Source organism: Xenopus laevis, chromosome 6L, assembly GCF_017654675.1.
Source record: "Xenopus laevis strain J_2021 chromosome 6L, Xenopus_laevis_v10.1, whole genome shotgun sequence".
NCBI classification, from domain to species: domain Eukaryota; kingdom Metazoa; phylum Chordata; class Amphibia; order Anura; family Pipidae; genus Xenopus; species Xenopus laevis.
This window is the reverse complement of record NC_054381.1, coordinates 98,722,450-98,745,552: the sequence shown is the minus strand read 5'-3', so window position 1 is coordinate 98,745,552 and position 23,103 is coordinate 98,722,450. Positions and strand designations below refer to the sequence as shown.

General features: G+C 36.2%; 1 protein-coding gene across 6 annotated transcripts in view; it reads right to left on the bottom strand.

The window, feature by feature from the left end:
- atxn1.L (ataxin 1 L homeolog) overlaps window positions 1-23,103 on the bottom strand; it is a 165,618-nt gene that overhangs the window by 91,210 nt on the left and 51,305 nt on the right. For all 6 annotated transcript variants that reach the window (XM_018267813.2, XM_018267817.2, XM_018267818.2 and 3 more), the window contains one exon: window positions 22,545-22,625. The gene's annotated coding sequence lies outside the window, so the exon portion shown is untranslated. The remainder of the gene's footprint in view (window positions 1-22,544; window positions 22,626-23,103) is intronic.

Below are 23,103 nucleotides of genomic sequence, written 5' to 3'. Positions count from 1 at the left end.
ATGGTCAATGTTTTTAAGGGGAAAACTCAAATTTTTCATGGAAGAAATTTTTTTAGAGATTTATCGTTCCCCAAATTTTGCTAAAAATCCGATTCCTAAAATACGCTATCTCAAACCTGTCAAGGTCATGTAGAAGTCAATAGCAGATGTCCCTGAAGTTGTTTCTTGACATTGTGATCTGCGCTGGATAACCTGAAAAAATCAGGGTTTTCATCCAATAATCCAAAAAAATCTAGTTTTCAGAGCATCAATTGTATGATTTGAATTGATGCTTAATTTTGTCATGACGTTTTGTTGCTCAGATTATTTTGAGAAAAGTTATTGACAAATGAGGTTTTTTCAGCAAAAAGTACGATCTTTTCGAAGTTATTTTGCGGCGAAACCCCGAAATTATCGGATATCGGTACGGACATCACCGCACAACAGCGCAGACACTGGGACCTTTCCCATTGACTTATACAGGACCTCGAGAGCTTTTAGATGCAGGAGTTTCGGATTCTGAATTTTTAGACCATCGGACTTTAATAAATCTTTAAAAAAAAATTTTTGCTTCCAAAACTACGAATTATTCGAGGTTCGGATATTTGGAGCTTGATAAATAACCTCCTGAGTGTTGTGTATGTCCTTGGTGAATTGTGAAAGCCAAAGAAATGCTAAACTGGTGTCATTTGCAGTAAAACAGCATCTGAAACTTAAAATATTCCACAAAACTTTCAGAGAGAATTTGCCAAAATATTTTTTAAGTATCTGGATGGAGACAAACCTAAGTACCCATGCTGGACATAAGGGAAGGTGTGAGGAAAGTAATGCTTTTTGCCGAGACCCTAAATTCCAAATGCAAAGCTCCAAAAAATCTGACCCTGCAAATTAATTTGTGGAAGTAATAAACAGCAACTCTCAGGGATTTATAACAATAATTATCACTTGATTCTCTGCAGTACAGGAATAATTTAGCAAGATGTCAGTTAATATCATCTACCTAAGGACTAAAATTAAACTAGGTTCTTAACTTTTGTGTTGTCTCCCCCCTTTCTCAGCAAAAGAACATCACACACTGTTATTTTGTCCACTTTGGTATATTGGACTGTAGTAGGACATGTCTTTACCCTTACGTTCTTACCTTGATACTAAAAGCCTATAGTTTTGACTGCTCTGAATACATTCAAGTGTTGTGTTAGCTGAACAGTTACAGATTCAGATACGGAAACCAATGAGGGTCATATATATATAGCTTTTATTACTACAGTTACATTTTTTGTTTGCATATTTTTTACTGGTTCATTTAGGTGGCTGACACATACACCCATACACCCTAAAGTATTATATTTGAAAATGTATGCTATCAAATGCAGCATTTATGCTAGCTGAGTGTAGGATGCAATGTAGGTTTCATTTAATATGCTATAAAGAGTTTTGATGCAGCTACAGTATTTCATCAAAGCCGCTATCAATGCTGTGACTCACACACAGTCGCCTCCATAATGACAAAGAACATTCATATCCCAGACAGGTCACCCACACCTGCCTAGGCACGTAATCACATAGTATGCATGGTGTCTGCTCAAGCCATTCTTAATAGAAATACACATGCCTTATTACACCTTATTATTCTACATATAAAATGCAGCCAACATATTTTGTGCATAATTATTATTCTTAATTAATATAGTGCCAACATATTACACAGCACTTTACACATATTTACCATCATTCACATCAGCCCCTGCCCACTGGAGTTTACAATCTAAGTCCCCTGCTTTTATATAGGCAAAGATGCCAAACATGCTTATACCATTCTTGCCCTTACTGCTGGAAACATGAGCAAATGTCTCTAAAATCCAACCATCTGTGCCAAGTTGTTATACTACCGCAGGGTTTGCCTGATTACATCATTAATAATTTGTCAGCTTTTATTTCGTTCAGAGCCAACCAACAGGAAAATATCAATTCTTGCCTATAGATGCTCCATTACTATCTGCATTGGTATACTTATTTCTTTGGGTTACATAGTTAGTTAGTTACATAGTTAAGTTGGGTTGAAAAAAGACCAAAGTCCATCAAGTTCAACCCCTTCAAATGAATCCCAGCACACATACCTACACACACCCACTGAAATTATATATCTACCTTTACCGTTGGATATTATGCTTGTCCAAAAAAAATCATCCAAGCCCCTCTTAAAGGTGTTAACAGAATCAGCCATCACAACATCATCCAGCAGGGCATTTCACAACCTCACTGTCCTGATTGTGAAGAACCAACTACACTCCTTCAAATGAAAGGTCTTTTCCTAGTCTAAAGGAGCGGCCTCTGGTCCGATGATCCATTTTATGGAAAAACAGATCTACTAGCGGTCTATAATGCCCTCTAATGTACTTGTAAAGTGTAATCATATCCCCTTGCAAGTGTCTTTTCTCCAGAGAAAACAACCCCAACCATGACAATCTACCCTCATAGTTTAAATCTTCCATCCCCTTAACCAATTTAGTTGCACGTCTCTGCACTCTCTCCAGCTCATTTATATCCCTCTTAAGGACTGGAGCCCAAAACTGCACTGCATACTCCAGATGAGGCCTTACCAGGGACCTATAAAGAGGCAAAATTATGTTTTAATGTATTAAGTTAATGCCCTTTTCATGCAAGACATCACTTTATTTGCTTTAGTTATGCCATTTGTGTTTGATTTATCATTTTGAGAACTTATAAATCCATATCATACAGTATTTATTTTTGTAAAGAAGAACAAGAAGAGCCCCAAAGCTGGGTTCTGTCCCCAACACAAACAAAGATCACAAAATTTTTTTGATTCCTTTAACTATTTACAAGCAGTCACAGAGATGTCCAAACTGTGTGTAACTGCTGAATTGCAATTCACAGCATAAGCATTAAAAAGGATGTTTTAGGGTGTTGGGAGTTCTAATATTACAGAGGGGTGGAGGGATGCAGAATGGAAATGCCTAATGCGTTTTATCTGATTTGAGACCAAGGCTCTACAGTAATCTCTTTTCTATATATTCAATGGTCACGGGCCAGCACTAGAGATGGAATGAGGAAAGGTAGTTATGCCTAAAGACTTTGTCTCTGTTTAGTCTATTTACAGAACAAAATAAATCAGTTTTGGAAAAGATTCAAATGAAAATTCCTGGGAACAGAATCCAAAATTCCTTCTGTATAATCCTTCAATATGTGTCTAAACAGAAGGAGTACACATTCAGAATTCTTTAGCACTGAGTGTGTGGCTAAGACCAACTTAAATATTTATATATAATTGAAAAGTCAGCCTAATGTCTTCACCTCAGCTCTAATTTAATTTAACTAAAAATCTAAAGCAGGGATAACTTGCTACAGGATCCTAAGATGGCACACCAGGCTCCCTTAGACCGACAGTGTACTACAAGTATGGGACCGGTTGTCCAGATTGCTTGAAACCTTTAGTTTTCCAGATAAGTGATCTTTCTATAATTTGAATCTTTATACCTTCTAAAAATTATTTAAACATTAAATAAACCCAATAGAATTGTTTTGAATTCAATAAGGATTAATTATATGTTAAGTAGTATTGAGTACAATGTGCTGGTTTATTATTACAGAGAAAAAGGAAATCATTTTGAAAAATTGAAATTGTTTGATTAAAATTAAGGTTAATGGGTTTCCTGCATTACTGTTCTGAAGGGGAACAGAAGTCGCACTGAAATTGGACAAGAATGAAAGTAAATCACAAAGGGCATCAAGATTGAGGAAGTAGGTGCACTCCATATTGCACCATTTTATACTAGAACAATATTTGAGGAAATTGTACAAAATGGTGCAATATGCCTATATAGAAAAGTATTTATTTTTAACTTTTTGATAATGAATCCAGTCTGACTAATCTGTAGTTACAATAAGTTACTCTTTAGGTGCACAGAGGGTGCATTTTCTGAGCACAGCTGGACAGATGCCAGAATTCTCTGCAAGTAAAATATTAGCACCGCATTCTATGTTTTACAGAAGCGTGGGGATAATACATAGCAAATGAAGCTGAAGTACAATGGCATCTATTCTATTTCATGAAGAGGCAGATCCAGAGCTTAGCTTGGGGGCCACATTCTACTGCTCCAAACTACAGCGTTGAGGACACACACAACTCCTTAATAGTTCTGTCTTTCACAATTTATTGACAGAATTGATACAACAGAATCTTGGGACCTCAGCCATAACTGTTAAGTGCGTAGGTTTTCCATGAATAAAGTGAGCCAAATAGTAAGTAGTTGGCTATTAAACTTAACAAGGCCGCAGAGAGCAGCAAAGCTCCTCGGTCTCATTACACTCTGTCATGTGACATTATTGGCAAGTCAGTACAGCCACAGGGGTTATATTATAATCCTCCAGTGTGGCTGCTTGGTGGTATGCTAATCACTTGTGTTTGATGGAAACCATTGCTTTTACTGAGAAATGACAGTGAAAGGCAGGACATCCATGTTTAGAAGGAACAGGGTGTCCAGAGAAATGCAGGAGACCCTAAAGCGTTTGTCAATACTAGAGATATAAATCTTAAGATTAAAAAACATGACATGCCATTTGCCACAAACCTTTTCTCTTCTTTGCTTTAAAACCTCCCATATTTTCCTCTTTCAGGCAACACCACAGACAACAGACAGGATATAGGTACCCTTAGAATTTAATTGTGTATTTATGTACCCTACATACATTTTTAAAGGGGTGTTTCCGCTTTAAGTTAACTTTTCGTATGTCATAGAATGGCTAATTCTAAGCAACTTTTAAGTTGACTTTTCTTTTTCATAGTTTCTGAATTATTTGCTTTATTCTTCTGACTCCATCAAAACACAAATGCTCTGTAAGGCTACAAATGTGTTGCTGCTTTTCTATTCAGGCCCTCTAATACTCATATTCCTGTCTCGTATTCAAATCAATGCATGGTGCTAGGATAATTTGGACCCAAGCAACCAGATTGCTGAAACTGCAAACTGGAGCTGAATAAAAAGCTGAATTACAAGCAAAAACCACAAATAATCAAAAAATGAAAAACCCAATGTGAATTGTCTCAGAATATCACTCTCTACATCATACTAAAAATTAATACGAAGGTAAACAACCCATTTAATAGCTGAACGTGACATACTTCTCTTATCTTTAACAGTTTTTATTTACTTAAATATAGAAATGTAGTAAACACTATAGGACCTGTCACAATATGGTAAGAATTAATTAAAAATTGAAATGAATACATACCATGTAGTAAACAGACTGGAGGCAGACAATATATGACAAAGGAGAGCATACTTGTATCTCTAATAAACTTCAGAGCTTCAGCAGTTACCAACTGAAACAAATACATATCAGGGACTGCACCTTCTTCCCACGCAAGTGAAATGCAGTGGCAAAATAAATTCAGTTTAAATTGTGAAACGAAAGTTTTGCCATGTCCATGTTGTGTTTCTGTTAAACAGCTGTGCAAGGGTGAATGATCAATACAAAACTGTTGTCTGTGTATGAAAACAAACAGACTTTAGCATTATTTGCAAGAAAACCTTTAAAGGTAAAGATTCAAGGTCTTAATTGTGATCTTCTGTATCATCAGATGGAAACATTCACTCATCACAATCGCTATCTTATCATGCGTACGTATAGATTTTTATTGGGCCAGTGGAAAAGTTTTCCACATAGAAAAAGTGTGACACAGAGGGAAACTGGCTAATTTCTCAGTAAATACAAAACAAAAACTATGTACAGATAAAGGCAAAGTGTGAAACTAGAGCTTGCCACAGTTCGCCATAAAACGCCATCTCTCTCTTTTAACTACTATGAGAGTTTTATGAGCATTATTATCAAAGGATGAAAGTGATAGTTCACCCTTCGCTTAAAGGAGAGCTAAAGCCTAACTAAAGAAGTAGCTAGAAATGTTGTACATTATGTTTTGGGCTTCTGTGCTATCTGCTTATATTACAGGCAAACCTCATTTTCTGCTTGTAAATTTTGCGATGACCCCATCAGCTTAGCTTTTCAACAGCTACTCAGAGCCCACAGACACTTTCCAAGATGGTGACCCCCTGTGACAAGCTTGAAGTCCTGGATAATTGCTGCTATTGAGATTTTATTGAGAAATTTTAGGCTGGTGCTATAAGTTCAGAATGTAAAATAAGGCATTTTTAAATGTAAACATTTTTAGAGTTTAGTTCTCCTTTATGCCCTTGAGATGTATGCACACAGTTATTAAGATCTAACTACAGTAGATTCAGAAGTGAATAAAAGCATTTGTACTGTGGAAATGGTGTTAATAAGACTAAGAGGCACATTTATCAAGGGTCAAATTTCGAATTCATGTGAGTTTTTTTAAACTCCCTTAAATTTGAATGAATTCCAAATTCTACTTGGGGAGAATCATTAATAAAATCGAATTGTCAAAACTCAGTAGAATTTTTACATTCCCACATTCTACTGTTTTTGTTGAAAATTAGTTTTAGGACATGCCCACCCCAGTAGTAACATGATAACAAGAAGTGAAGATTTATGGGGAGCTTTCATAAAGTTGGCATTTTCTAAAGATAACAAAGTGCAAATGGAAATAAGTTACTATGTATAATTCACCATGTATTAAGAGTGATTTAAAAAAAAAATGCTATATGCCCCTTACAACATGAATAAGCCTTCATGTCCCCTAATTAAATGGTTCTATCTATCTATCTATCTATCTATCTATCTATCTATCATCTGTCTGTCTTATCTATCTGTCTGTTTTTCTTCATGGTAGCTCATAGTGCAGTAGGACGGAGTGTGATTTCAAGGTCACTGTTCTGTGCAGCTATGTGTATTCATTAGTTACACAGGTTAAACAGCAGCTTGTATGAAACAATTGGTATATGCACAGGTTTATATTGCAAATAGAGCTCCTGTTCTTTTGGCCTGCCATCTGTGGCTGCCTTACTGTCACCCTCCTAAACTACCATTAAATCTCCTATATTTTAATCTTCTCTGCTTTGCTCCTAAATCAATGTTATTGTTCTAATAAAACCCAAGCGGCATTACCGGCTTTGTGCCATAGCAGTGGAATGATTGGCTATCGCAGAGCACGGACACATCTCCTGTACAACTGCTGCTGAAATAGAACATACTTAAGGGACAGCAAAGCAATGAGTCTAAGGAGGAACAGGCTAAGATGCAGATTTAATGGAACCCAAGTGTTACACAGACTGAGAAACTCATTCACACAAATCCTGAATACAGTATGTATCAACACCTCCCTATCAGCAGCAGGAGCTTGATTTCAATGTGCTAAAGCGTCAGCTCCAGTGTACCGAGTAATGCTGTCACATAACCTATGGGCATCACTGCCATCAGTCACTACAGAGTCAAATGTGTCTGCAAAGCTCAGGCTCACCAGCAATGCTATATGGAGCAACATCTAGCCACACATTCAGGAAACATTATCATCTCATTTATTTTCATATCTGTATCTACGGATGCACCACAGCACTAAGGTTTATCTTGATACTAGCATGTCATAAATACAAATATATATCTCATTCCTGATACAGAGATGTTTATGTATTATTTTGATTGTATTGTCAGAGTTACAATATTGTTTTAGATTCAAGCTCTAATTTAAGAAGTTTGACTGTATTCTGTATCACTGGACAAGTGCAATGTTAGCAGTACAGACAGCTACATAAAATGGGACATAACTAAATATACCCTTGAGCAACCACATACCAGTTGTTGGTGTAATAAACATTGCATACTACCTCTTTACTTCTGTGGCCATTCTCCTTTGCTTGCAATTTACCAATTGCAGCAAGCTACATTTACAAACCAGCCATTAGATTATATAGGCTATTCCAGTTGTTTGTTTATCTTTCACAATATGCTGCTATATTTTGTTTAGGTAACTTTTTCACAGCAGCTAATTTTCTATGTTGCTGATTCAACCATGTCACCTAGCTTGTAAATGAACACATGTGATATCTATAGTAGAGTTATTTTATCTCTTAATACATGATAGATAGATAGATAGATAGATAGATAGATAGATAGATAGATAGATCCAAATCCCCATAACATACAAATGTGTAGGCACAGTAAAATGCATTAGACGCAATTAAAACCAATTCATAAAATACAAATAAATCTGGTGAGAAGAGGGTTATGCTTGGACTTGTATCCGTATAGCCTAAAGATCATGCAAATTTTAGCTGCTCATAACATTTAAGCACATACAAATTAACTGAAATTTGAATTATAATTATGGTTTGGCAGTTAACAGATTATCAAATTCCATGTCCCTTTAAATATTTGCTCCATATCAGCACCTCCCTATTGTATGAAGATACTGCTGTAGCATAGTGTAGCTTGTACATTTCATATGACTAAGGCATCTGGGAAAATTCCTGCTGACTCATCTGCAATCAGTCTGGTAAATACTCATATTACAATGTGGATTGTAAAGGGAATTCACTATCCCAACAAAATAAAATCTGCTAATATGGGCAAAACATTACCACCAGATAGATTTACAGAGACATGGAAAGAGTCTATTTGTAATTATTAGCACTAGCTATTTAATTTGTACTTTATATAACAAAATAACATTTGTTAAAGGGAAAATATGTATGTGTATATATATATATATATATATATATATATATATATATATATATATATATATATATATATATATATTTATTTATTCTCCGTAATTGATGCACTCCAGGACTTCATAATGTAGTCAAACACAAAAAGAATTTATTGTCAATGTTTCGATCCTGTCTGGGACCTTTCTCAATACATATATATATATATATATATACATACATACATATATATATATATATATATATATATATATATATATATATATATATATATATATATATATATATATATATATATATATATAAATAGCATCAAGATTAGCCGGCACTCGCGTTACAAAAAATCAAAATGCCTGGGTGCACTCATAAAATATAGAATAATTGAACAGCAATGTCCTCACTCACAGGTCTTAAAAAGTGATTTATTAAAAAGCAGTTTCAGCTAGCACTCTAGCCTTTGATAAAGTGCAAGTCGAAATGTCAGTTCTTTTCCATAATTAACTTTTTAAGACCTGTGAATGCAGACATTGCTGCTCAATTATTGCATATATATATATATATATATATATATATATATATATATATATATATATATATATATATATATATATATATATATCACAGTCCAGTGAGTATTCGCACTCCAAGGCAAACATGGTTGCGGCCTATATAGCCGGGGTGCACAGTTAAAATATATTTATATAACTTTGTGTTCAAGAAACCGGCACTCCCATGTAAAATCTTCAATTATTTGAAGTACAACACAATATATAATTGAAGTTTTTACATGGGAGTGCCAGTTTCTTGAATACAAAGTTTTATATATATATATATATATATATATATATATATATATATATATATATATATATATATATATATACATACACACACACACATACATACACACAAATATAAACACACACACATTTTCTAGGTAAGGGGGATACATAGTATATTTGTTTAACTTGACCAAAAAAAAACTGCTTTAAAAACCAAACAAGAGCTGTCCAGCGTAATTGCAATTTAATCAGCTCCAGCAGGACTGAACAGAGCATCTCAAACTGTGTGAGTCTCTATAAACAAAATAATCAGAACATTCATGTTGCATGCATACAGTATTAGAGCTTTAATAGAATGTCCAAATCCAGATGGTAGCTGTGTGTCACGATCAGCACCCAACACCAGAACAAATGCCAAGTACCCTGGTCTCGGCTCGTGCTTCACCTGTAGTGTGACCGCCGTTGGCCTCGGGAGGAGCCCTCAGCTACTTGGATGCCACCAGGACTTAAACGAGAGGTGCAAGGCTAGAGGTTCTGGATAAGCAGAGGGGCATGACTGTTAGCAAAGTCTTTGGACAGAAGGTCGTGGTACAAGGTGTAGACAGAATTGTAGTCGGAACTGGCCGGGTCGAGGCAGGCAGAAAGTGAGGGTAAACAAATCAGGCTGGGTCTGGGCAGGCAGCGTTCAAAGCAAGGTCAGGCAGGCAAGGGTCAAAACCAGGAGATCAATCAGAAGGATATAGCAGAAGAAATGGTTGAAGTTCAGGCAATGGATCAGGATACAGAGGTCAGAATCGTCAGGAACACGCAGGGGTCACAACAGAATCAAGATCAGAATAGCAAAAGCTAAAGGCACCAGGAACAAACCTATAACGGGGGGCAATGAAAAACGATACAATACCCCTTTAAATATTTGAATTTCACGCCCTTGCGCACTGGCGTCAAGACGCCAGCATGCATGCGCCCATAAATACAGCAGAGGAGCACCGCGCGTGCCCTAAGTCACCAGGCACCGGATGAAGATGGACGCGTGGTGGGCGTCCCCGCCGAGGGGGCGGCATGTGTCCCTGCCGCCCCCCCACTAGATCACCAGGGTAAGCTGTTACACTGTGTGTTAATAAAACAAAAGGAAAGATGTGTAGGTGCACCTACTGAATAACTTTAGATACAGCATAGTTTATGATAACTATTGCCAAAATAAAGGCCAATTTATGTACTCCTACATGCAAACATATATAAAAACTCTTTTATAGTTGTAGGTGATTGAAGCCTTGAAGATTGCAGTCAATGCTTTTTTCTATAAAAAGTAATTTTAATCTTCCCTACCGTACACAATCAAAGGAGAGAATTATAGTAAATAAACATAAAAGATGTGCTTGGATTGAAAAAATGACCAACCCCTTTGTCACTGTATGCCAGATGCTAATTAGCTCAGGTGCACAAAATTATCTTGACAACCCACATAATTATTTGAAGCGCTCTCCATCTGTGTTTAATAATAGTGGTTCCCATTATTACAGAATAAATACACCTGGCTCTGTAAGGTGCCTCGTTCTGGCACTGAATTCTAGGTAAAGATCCAGTCATTAAAACCCATGAGTATTAGGTATTAGGTAGATATTGCAAATATAAAGATGAAGAATATCACTGATGAAGAAAAAGAAATATAATATAAATATCCTCAGTGCATTCCATGTATATATTGTTTTGACCCTATCATTTGTCCATTTCCTTATAATTTGGTTTGCATTTAAATGTGAGTGGTCATCTTTGACATGTGCTAGCTGTCTATAATAATTTGTTTACCATTTCCAGAATGTGCTTTGTATATATATTTTTTTTTTTCAACTTGTTTTTATTAAAGATCAGGCATGTACATCGATGAAAAACAGTTGGACCTTCCAGAGGTCTTAAATGGTGAGCAGGATAACGTAGAATAGTACATACATGCAATGCAAAGTGCTTTGTATATTTGATTGCAAGTACAGGTATAGCCATCAGTTCATTTGTTGGACCACCAATGTGTTTTCAACAGGAGACCCAGGAGTTCATCAGACAACCCCAAATTAGTAATGACCCCCTCCCATCCTTGATATATATGTATTGAGCCCAAAGTACAACCTGAAACCAAACTTTACATTTTCATTAAAAATGCCACACTTGTCACCAGCTAAAGGTTGCCTGGTGAAACTGGTGAAAATGTCACAGTAGCCAAATGATTGTTCCAGCTGAGAATGTGGTTTCTCTTCAAAATATGGATGTGCTACTGACATGTTGCCAAGGTTCCTATATACCGAAATCTGGTATAAAAATACAGCAGGAGAGTGAAAAAAAACCAAACACATTTCAGAAAATACTTTTACACACAGATATCCCAAGACTATAGTCACCTAGTTCTGTACATGTTTGCCTTTCAGGAAGAGTTAGTCAATAGAGCAGACAATGCTTTTCAACTGTCTTAACCACAAGTATCTCCACACAACTCACTTAAATTCATAATAGGGGGATTATTGGCCTACCTACTTCCTATAGGCGGATCATTTGTCAAATATACCAATACAGGAAAACATACAGCAACCAGCTTCTGCATTTCCCTGCAGAAGTAAAGGAAACAGAAAAATCATCCACCATGTCAACGTTAATATGTGGTTCATAGTTTTTATCTTGCTCTGAAATTTCTTAATAGCACCCTGAGTTTTATTTCAGTACCTGGAAATCTTTAAGCAGTGGAAATAACGAACCATTATGGTGTGGAAACAAATAAACTGCTGCAATAAAGCTAAAGTCCAATTTTAGTTTAACATCTAATGCTGATTGTTTGGGAGAGAGGCCGTCGACATTCACCAATGTATTGCACCCAGCAAAGAGAGTCTTTGTAAATGATTGGGGTTATCCTTCCTGCTGCTGTCAACCAGGACCAGAACTAGGGGTAGGCAGAAGAGGCACCTGCCTGAAGCATAACCTGCCAAATTTTGTAAAACAAACATGGTAATTAGGGGGTGTGGCCACAGAAAGGGGTGTGGTCAAAAAATTGCTGCGCTACGTGCGGAAAAAAATTTGTTGTCCCTCTTTTTACTTCCAAAATGTTGGGAGGTATGCTATATCTTTCTACTCTTTGGAATGCATTGGGTACAGAAGATTTGTGAATGGTCTGTTAAAACTACCAGAGATACAATTGATAAATGAAACTGAAAAGAACTATATATGACTTCCTTAAACTGATCAAAGGTGACCTTATTAAAGTTCAGTGGAGGTCTACAGACAACAGTGACAGTAGAAGACTTTTAAAACAATGCATGATTTCTGTAGAAGCATGAGTTAAAACAGAGCTGTTCTATAAACTGAATGAAGATAAATACAAGCTTGCATGTACTGTATAACATCTGCCTGTAGAAGCTGGAAAGCAAAATGTAACTTCCATAAAACACAAACCAGCATTTAACCGGCACCTGGTAGCTTTATATGCATTTGATATTCATTTTCTATCTATTGTGTTTTCTAAAATTTCAACTGATTTCAATTTCATACCTATGTAGCATGGCACCAATTAACAGAGGAATGTGCGGTTTGTAAGTAAATGTTGTCTTCCATTTTTTTCTACATTAGTATGTACTAGTCTGTTCATTTGAATGTATGTACGAGACTAAGGGGCACAAAATAAAAAATACTTTGAATTTTGAAGTATTTTTTTTGGCTACTTCGACCATCGAATTGGCTACTTCGACCTTCGACTATGACTTCGAATCGAACGATTCGAACTAAAAATCGTTCGACTATTTGACCATTTGATAGTCAAAGTACGGTCTCTTTAAAAAAACTTCGACCACCTACTTTGCCACCTAAAACCTACCGAGCATCAGTGTTAGCCTATGGGGAAGGTCCCCATAGGCTTTCTAGCCAATTTCTGATCGAAGGAAAATCGTTAGATCGATGGATTAAAATCCTTTGAATCATTCAATTCGAAGGATTTACTTGTTCGATCGAACGATTATTCCTTCGATCGTTCAATCGAATGAATTGCTCTAAATCCTTCGACTTCGATATTCGAAGTCGAAGGATTTAACGTCGATGGTCGAATATCGAGGGTTAATTAACCCTCGATATTCGACCCTAAGTAAATGTGCCCCTATATGTGGCCATACATGGGCTTTGCAGATATCGGACTTATAAACCTGTGTGCCAGATGGTCTGATGCTGTGCATCTGCACAGATGGACAAATAGCACTTACCTATGTTTAGATCTGCACAGGCCAATGACTAGATAAATGATTTTTATTCCAGATTGAATGAGTGAGACTATTAGACTTTCAGGCAGTTTGTTCAACACGTCTGCCAATGTGTGTGTCAATTTGTAATTTGACATTTATATCATATATATATTCAGTATATTGTGCCTTGGTTCCTAAGTCCAGTAAGTGACAGCAGCACGGAGCATGTGCAGTAAATCAGCAGAAAAGAAGATGAAGAGCTACAGGAACATCTTTGGAAGCACATATTTTCACTGCTAAAGGGCTGTGGTTGCCTTGGGCTGGTGTAGAAGCCCAAAACATAATGTACATCATTTCTACTCTACTTCTCTAGTTAGGATTTAGTTCTCCTTTAAGGCAATCAGACTGCCCTAATGAGGCCAATTGCTAAATAAGCCTCATAGACTGATAAACAACCTTGTTCCTCAACCCAGATGGCAACTGTATGACCAGCCTCCAGCATCAGTTACAACTGCTGTTTAATAATCAGACTAGTTTGAGCATGCCGTGGAGGCTATCAGTTTTAAAATAACCCTCAATGCACAAAGCATTTCTGCAATGAATTAACATGACACTACTGCCAAGGATTTACTCTGATGGGTGTCTGTCTTCTTCATAAACTTACCACATACCTATTAGTCCAAATGGGACATGGCTATACATCTGTTCACTGGCTCTTTCAACAAATGTTTGAATTCTTCTAATAGCCTTCTGACATCCTTTCTGTCAGACTTGTTATTTACTGTACATATGTTTGTGGTTCATGAGGGCATCAGGTCCATCTTCTATCTCCATTTCAGGCCGCATGCAAATTGGTGTTTATTTTGTGATCTGGTTCCTACTATTTACAGTACCAATTTATTTTGTGGGGTCACATTTGTATGCTATGTCACCCATCTACAAATGGCTACAGGCCAGCAGTCTTGTGTGTCTTTGTATGAGACTATTTATGTTACAGCACTCCATGATTTCCTGGTGAGCCTCTACTTGTAAATTGTCTCAATGCTAAGCTTGGCCATTTCTTCCAGGCCATTTCTCTTTAAGATAGTGCTTGTCTTTATGCCTACAAAATTCTTTTTTTTTTAATTGTTTTTTTTAATCATCACTCAGCTACACCTTGTATCATTGGTAATGTTTCCAACATCCTGCTCCTTACGTATCTTTAGTTGCTGCTGCACACTTCACATTAACCAATGTCTTGAATCCATTTCTACTCACTTCCTGCTATCTCAATTACACCTGTTTAACTGAATAGCACTGGAAAGAATGCTACATGTGAGCCTCTCTTTTTATACAGTGCCCAACAGAAAAATGAAACCAAACCTTGCCTGTAGAACTGTGTCTAGATAGATTTCTATTGATGTAATTGTTAAACAAGTGAATAAAAAGTTTCAGTGGCAGTACTTCAATGGCATATCAGTTTTCTAAAGTCTAATAAGCTGCCCAGTCATTGACACCCCATCACAGAGTAGCACTCTCAAACTACTCATGTCACAGATAAACAAGGTAAGAACAACCCTTCCAAATGACCAATGACCCAAGCCTCCACCAAGGAATATTCCAATGAATGCAGCCTTCAAATGTCAACAACTTACAGGGTTATGTAATGAAAGTCACGTTTGTCCAAGTCTAGAAACCCATAGCGATCCTTCAGATGTAGTATATGTTCAAACAACTGACCATAAAAAAACATACCTTGTAACTGGTTGCCATGGGTTACTAGGCCAGTAGGAAACTTTGCACCTTTTATTACATTACCCCATTAGACTCTTGGACTCACATAAGTGAGACTGTAAACACTTGTTTTGCAGATTTACAACATATACATAGATATGGCAATCAAATGATGTGATGTTATGTTTTCTACAGCATAAAATACTGTCAGGCTTTTAATATTTACTACGGGAGAGTCAATGACGATAGTTTCCTTTTAATAATTGAATGCTTGAATATCAATAGCCGTAATAGACTAAACTATTGCTACTTCCATTTACTGCAAACTTTATACCATACCAAATGCAGTAAACATAACACAAGTGCTGCTATTAAGGTTCAGACTAACTATCCTATTGGGACTAGTTACTGTATGGCCAGATTAATTGTGGCTCTAGGAGATAGCTGGTCACCTCTTTTCTATACAAAACATAAAGTCATGTTGTGCCACTCTGAGCCAACCTTTTTGGAAGAATTGCACATACCATAATGAGTGAAACAGCTGTACTGCTTCAAGCTAGCTTTAATTTTGTGTATTTATTCATTGGCACAGGTGCATTTGAAAGAAAGAAAAACTTTCTTTGCGGTACTAATCTGTGGATTTATACCTATGTAACATTAGACAAATTATATATATATATTTATAATACTGCATATTTTAACATTACAATTCACTGAAGCAATAGCCCTTCCAGAAATAAGCAAACTGGGATTTCATTGCTGTAGAGTGAGTGAAAGCTTCCAGCATGACATGATCTGAAGGTAATGGAATACACCCCAGGATTTTCTAGTCTGGGACAGTTTGGATGTAAGCCCAGACAGGTGCTATCGAAGTATCCACAAAAGCTGTGTGAAGCAAAGAACACGCAGGAAGGGGTGACTGGCTCCAGGTCCCATTGCCAAACTGACAGCAGTCTAGGAGGAATTTGTATCTTGTTATCAGTCAAAGAACAATGAAGAGACTGTTTTGTTTGGGTGAAAATTGATGAATTCATTGCTTTCATTTAAAAAAAAAAGAGAAGATAAATCTAATTATGTAACAAGGCCTGATTCTCAATCCAGTTGAAAGACAGGCTCATATTTCGATATGCACTGACAGGTCCCACTTGCAAAAAGCTTCATGGTATACAGATGAATGGACTTATATTATCTGTATGTAGTGATGGATGAATTTATTCGGCAGGCGCGAATTTGCGGTGAATTTCCGCAACGGCAGCGAAAATTCGCTGTTGTCAAAAAAACGGACGCCACTGTCAAAAACGGACACCAGCGTCAAAAAGGAGGCGCTGTTTCGCGAATTTGTGCAAATTCGCCCACACTATCTGTATGTATTATACTTTTTTTTTAAAAAAATATTTCAACTTTCAATTTTTCAATTTTCAATTATGCAACAACCAAATTATTATGTTTCTGATATGACACATTGTAGGGTTATAAAAGCTTTAAGGGTATAGTAAGACTCATTTGAGACCATTCGCTCACATGATGATTACAGCAAGGCTATAATCCAAAGCTTTAGGCAAGAGCATAATTCATGGTCATTAATACATACAACAGTACTCCAAATAAAGGGCAAGATTTATAAAATGTAAAGTAACTATTGTGCTAAGTCATTATTCTATATTTTATATTCTATATTTTGCTCACTAACTATCATATTGCTCAAAGGTTCTCACTTTTAAATTCTACACTTAGGGGCACATTTACTAAGGGTCAAAGTGAATTTGAAGTGAATATTCTAATTCAAAAACTTCGAATTTCGAAGTCATTTTTGGGTACTTCGACCATTGAATAGGCCAAATTCAACTTCGATTCGAAGTGAAAATGCTTTGACTATTTGACCATTTGATAATCGAAGTACTGTCTCTTTAAAAATATTCGACTTCGACACTTCGCCACCTTTAACCTGCCGAATTGCTATGTTAGCCTATGGGGACCTCCTAGAACCTATAGCCAGTATTTGGCTAAGTTTTGAGAAGTCAAAGGATTTTTTTGTAAAATCGTACAATTGTACGATTAAATCATTCGAATCATTCGATTCGAAGTACGATCGTAGTCCGATCATAGGACGATCGTACGATCTTAAAAATCCTTCGAATTCGACTTTGAATGTTGTACTATCCTATTCGATGGTCGAATTTCGACGTTTTTTTTCACTTCGAAATTCGACCCTTGATAAAGAAACTTTTACTGTCAACCAAAGCCTTTTCTGGCTCCTCTATAACTTTTATATTTTTAAAGAGGCTAGAACCTCCAACAAAATACTATTATAGAATTCCATGTGGGCGAGGATCCAAAAAGGTTTGGTGAATTATTGGATTTATGGGTTACAAACATGATCCCTTTAAATTCAACAAAATATAATTTGTATATAAGAGTAATTACACACATCAGCCATGGTCTATTTTTTATAAGCTTTGCAGTGTGGAGAGGTTCTATGAGAGTATTGACCAAAACCTCTACAACTGGTGTGCCACATATACCTATAAAGTAGATGTTCTGCAGGGCATGACTGTGCCCTCGGCAGTGAGGTATTGTAGTCAGTGGCGTAGCTAGATTTTACTGGGCCACACAGCAAATTCATTTTAGGGCCCCCATCATGTCCAGAGGTTGTCCAGTTTATATACAAATATATTTTGAAATTGTTCATTAATTAGGGCCTCATGGACCCCTATCCCCCTGCAGCCACAGAGTCTGCTTCATCTGTAGTTACACCCCTCATTGTATATGCATATGCATATTTCTAACCTCAGTATTTTTTATCTTACTCCTCTATAACATACACTTGTAGCCCTTTATACAATTGTTCTGATACAGTTTTTACTATATGTATGGATTAAATTTATACAATCATTAATTTAAAGAGCCTTACTACTGTACAATAAAAGATGATATGATTTTTTTTTTACCTTCATTCAGAGATGCCTCAGAATATTACTGTTTGGCTTACTACTACAACACATCATTCAGTCATTTCACTATCCATCTCTAGGATTACTTTCCTGCTGGGTTTCTACAAAGCAAGAGACTTCCTTGCCTTGTGTAGCTCCAGTAAAAGGAAGAATTAGGGAGAGCTTAATAAATACACAACCAATTATGTTTTTTTTTTAATTTTGTTCACTGGGGTTTCTTTTTATACATGTAAGTACTCGAGAGCTTTCCTTTCAGCTAATAAGCCTGAACACCCACCTTTTATAAAATTGAAACAAGTGCCTTTTTGCTTTGCTTTGGTCTCACGCAATTCTCTTTAACATAGACGCTCTTTTTGGCATTAAGTTATTTGTCTACAGAAACAGCTGTCGAATCTGTCCATCACTCCCACAGCTTTGCAGCATACAGTTCATTCCTCATCTGTATCAAGTTGAAACCTCCACTTCTACATTCGACATTTTATCTACACTTCTGTTTTTAGAAACGTACAACCTATGCATAACATAGTAGTCTGCACTGTCAGTTTTCTAATTACCACAAAAGTCATTACTCCCCCACGACTAGACACATTTCACGAAGATGATAAACCCACTGAAACTATTTTATAGCTGATAGTATACATGCAATCATATATTGATAAAATACACATAGTTGTCCATGTCATGCCAGTGGCTTATAAATGAGCAGTGAATGGATTTTTTAACCAGTCAGGCAGTTCATAGCATATAGCAATGCAATTGAATGCCAATATCAGTCCGACCAATAAGTACTCACATAACATAAGATGACTCACAGTCTGGGGTACTCTTGAAAAAGATCCAGGGGAAGCAGCTGACAGCCTATCAGTTACTGTCTACTACTAATGCACCTAAAGCAACTCATGATGTGAATCCAGGTAAACAGTCCATTCTTAGTTTGTATCCCCAACCATGGCTTAAACTGCTCCAGAAAATACATTCACAATTAATCCTAAGGGGGACTATTTCTTTTGTGAGGGGTGACACAGGGCCCTTCCTGTATGTCCGTATGGGAGACTACACATCACAGACAAGATATTATTACTGTGGTTACTATTCACTTTTTCTCTACCCCTGACCCAATTAATATCATATCTATTTTGTAGGTTCCTTCTCATCTAGGGGAACCATTCTGCTACAGATACCCATTTTTCTGTATACTTACGCAGTTACTGGAAATCAATAAAATGCAGTACCCGATAATCCTTGCTGAGACACTTCAGATGTAAATCTCCTTCATATATCACCCCACCACCAGCTATCCTTTTTTTAGGAAGATGTACATTGCAGAATATGCTATTGAATTATAAATTAAAGGAACAGTTCAGTGTGAAAATAAAAACCGTGTAAATAGATAAGCTGTGCAAAATAAAAAAAATGTTTCTAATATAGTTAGATGTATAAAGGCTGGAGTGACTCGATGTGTAACATAATAGCCAGAACACTACTTCCTGCTTTTTAGATCTATAACTCTGAGTTAGTCAGCGACTTGAAGGGGGGCCACATGGTGCATGAGTTTTCTGTTCACTGAGTTTGCAATTGATCCTCAGCATCCAGCTCAGATTCAAAAGCAACAGATATGACCCATATGGCCCCCCATCAAGTCTCTGATTGGTTACTGCCTGGGAACCACGTTAACCAGTCAGTGGAAACCAAAAGAGCTGAAAAGCAGGAAGTAGTGGCTATTATATTACACATCCTTTCACTCCAACCTTTATACGTTACATTTTTGCCTGTCTAACTATATTAGAAACATTTTTTTTATTTTGCACAGCCTATCTATTTACACAGTTATTATTTTCACACTGAACTGTTCCTTTAATTTATAACTAACTATATTAGAAACATTTTTTATTTTGCACAGCCCATCTATTTACCCAGTTTTTATTTTTATACTGAACAATTCCTTTAAAGCCTTGTTTTAATAAAAAAGCTTTTATTGTCTTATTCCAGTATTATGATATTCTTATAAGGTTTTCCTTTGTAAAATAAGTTTGACTTGACTATTGCACAACAGCAATACTAACAACTGGTGGTTGGCCTAAGAAGCATCTCTAAAAAAAAATAGTTTTTTTGTTCATGCATGAGAAAGCATTACTATGTTTCCTGGAACTCATGCTGCCGTGTTTGATACCTTCTTATCAAAACCTGGCTTAATAACAAAAATTAAAACAAGAATTTGTGAAAGATTGCGTATTTCTATCATTTAAACTATTACTGTTTGGTGAGGGTTTACCAGAATTAATAGAGCACAGGGATAAGGAAGGGTAATGGAAATTTAGACACACGCTCTACAATACTCTTATAATAAAGAACATAAATGTGCATGGCACTATTTTAATCATGTATTAAGGGCAGGATGGCAGAAACATGGGAATTATGTGATGATAGTATGCCTATAAGTGCATTTGTCAATTGAAATATCGGGATCAAGTGCTGCTAATGTGTCACAGACGAGGACGGAGCAGCTGTCCGAAGGACATCAATATACTTTTCTAAGAATATGATTAGCCATAAATCAGACCCTACATTGTATGTTTGTGCAAAAGTAATAGTGACAACAGTGACCGGCATTATGAGGCATCTATAAAAGCACTGCAACATTGGAAGTGTTTTTAATATAGACATGAGTATAATGGGGGCAGTTACCTTAGAGGCCCATTAAAATGCTTTGCCAAAGACGTGAATGTCTCTATCATGGCATCAGATGTTTAGTTTCACAATTGCATTCCTGTCATTGTTTTGCTTTATGGAAAATACCACCCCCCAAAAAAACAAAGACTTGTAAGGTTAGAGTAACATCTTCATATCCTTTTATTTAGGGGTTGATTTACTAAAACTCAAATTTATCTCAGTTTGAAAAGTTGACCTAACTCCGTTCCACGATTTGAACTCATTTATCAATAATTTTTCTTCAGAAAATCGGAGCGACAAAATGTCACAAGAAAATTAAGTGTCAGTTCGTTTGTATGACCAACGCTCTGAAAACTTGATTTTATCGAGTTTTCGCTGTGAAAAACCAGACCGTTACGGATTATCGGATGAAAACCCCACATTTTTCAGATCACGAAGAAAAGAAACAACTGCAGGGATATCTCCCATTGACTTCTACATGGTCTTGATAGGTTTGAGATGGCGTGCAAATTTGAGGGGTTTTTTTGCAAGAAAAATTAGATTTCCCCCTAAAAATCTTGACCAGAAAAAATCAAGGTTTAATAAATCAACCCCTAAAACTGTAATTAGAAACCTTAAACCAAGATTTTATCTTATGTAATGTTTAATGTAATGTTTAATATTTAATTTAATATTAAAGCAGATAATAAAATAAATAAATTCCAAGTTTATTTTAGATTTACTTAAATCAAAGGAAAAAGGTGACTCATAATATTTATCAAATCTTAATAAAGTGGATTACTAACTGGATTGGGTTCTTGAGTACAAGTACTGTATTAATAAATCTAATGACAAAATATATCAGTCAATTCCACCGGCTTACTATAAAAAAAGAGACTTTCCAAAACAGTTTTGATCCAGATTTGATTTGGCTCTGCAGCAAGGTGCTACAGTGCCTCTTTCCTAGTGAATGACCCAAACAAGAATTTTTTTTAATTAAGACCTGACTGGTTGCTGAAGGGAACTACACTTGCGCAGTAACACCTATGTGTGTAAATCAGCCCTTGATTTTACCAATGTGCAACACCTACACTTCTTCTGTTACTCTGCCAGCAAACAATTAACGAATCCCTAAATAGGAATTTTCTTGGAAAAGTTTCTACCAGTTATGCAGGTAATAATAACAGTGCAGTTAGCCAAGTAATTACAACAGTGTCCCCAACACAGAGACTGATGCCATAATTTCTGTAGCCCGCATGATTTTGCACCTTTCCAGTTACATAAATACTTGGAAAGGTAGAAAGAATAATTTTTTGTCATGTGTGACAGATTGTTCTTTTATTATTGAATAATGCCTCTGATGAACAACTGGATCTGATTCATTGGGCAATGCAAATTTAATTACTGATTCTGTTTGCAACTGTAAGTAGGACCCTCTAATCATTCTGTATCAATAGGCTAAAATGTATCTGCCCACCCCAATTTATAGTGCACCCAAGTTGTTTTTATATAATCCAAAATTGCCTAAGATGTGGTTGCTATGGACTCCTGGCATTGCTCAAAATTATAATTTAATAAAGAGTTTGGAAAGTCCTGATTTAGTATAAAATATGCACTCAAAATTGCTATGGCAGTAAAATGTAGTCCTCTTACCAGTTGCTTGATAGATTCCTTAGTTGCCACAGTGTCTTCTCTGTACTTCAACTGCCCTGCAGCATATTCTTGACCTTTTCTCTGCAATAAAATAACGTGAAGTATTAACCTACAGCTATAATGGTCCACAAACACAACATGGTGAATTGACTTTTTATATCATTTTGATATCATTAGGAATGTTCCTGCTTATTCAAACAAACACTTCATAAAACTATAAAGAATAGCAGATGTTGTGTTTTACAATACTGAAACATCTTAAAGGGTAGTTTTTATGTATTGTGGAACAGTCCTCTATACTAATATAACTAAAGGTCCCACTAACAAGTGATTAGAAACAAAGGACAGACAAAGGCAGGCAGGCAATACTTATTTATTATTAAAATGTAAATATCTCCAAATCTGTTTGCCTGCAATCGCTATATTTGGTCTAGAGACTTGTGCTAGTCTTATCAGATGGACCTGCTCTACACCCAGAGCCATAGATTCAATTTTTATCTACTTAACCCACTTTTTCATGTTTTCTTTAGAAAAATACAAGGCAAACATAAAGTAATAG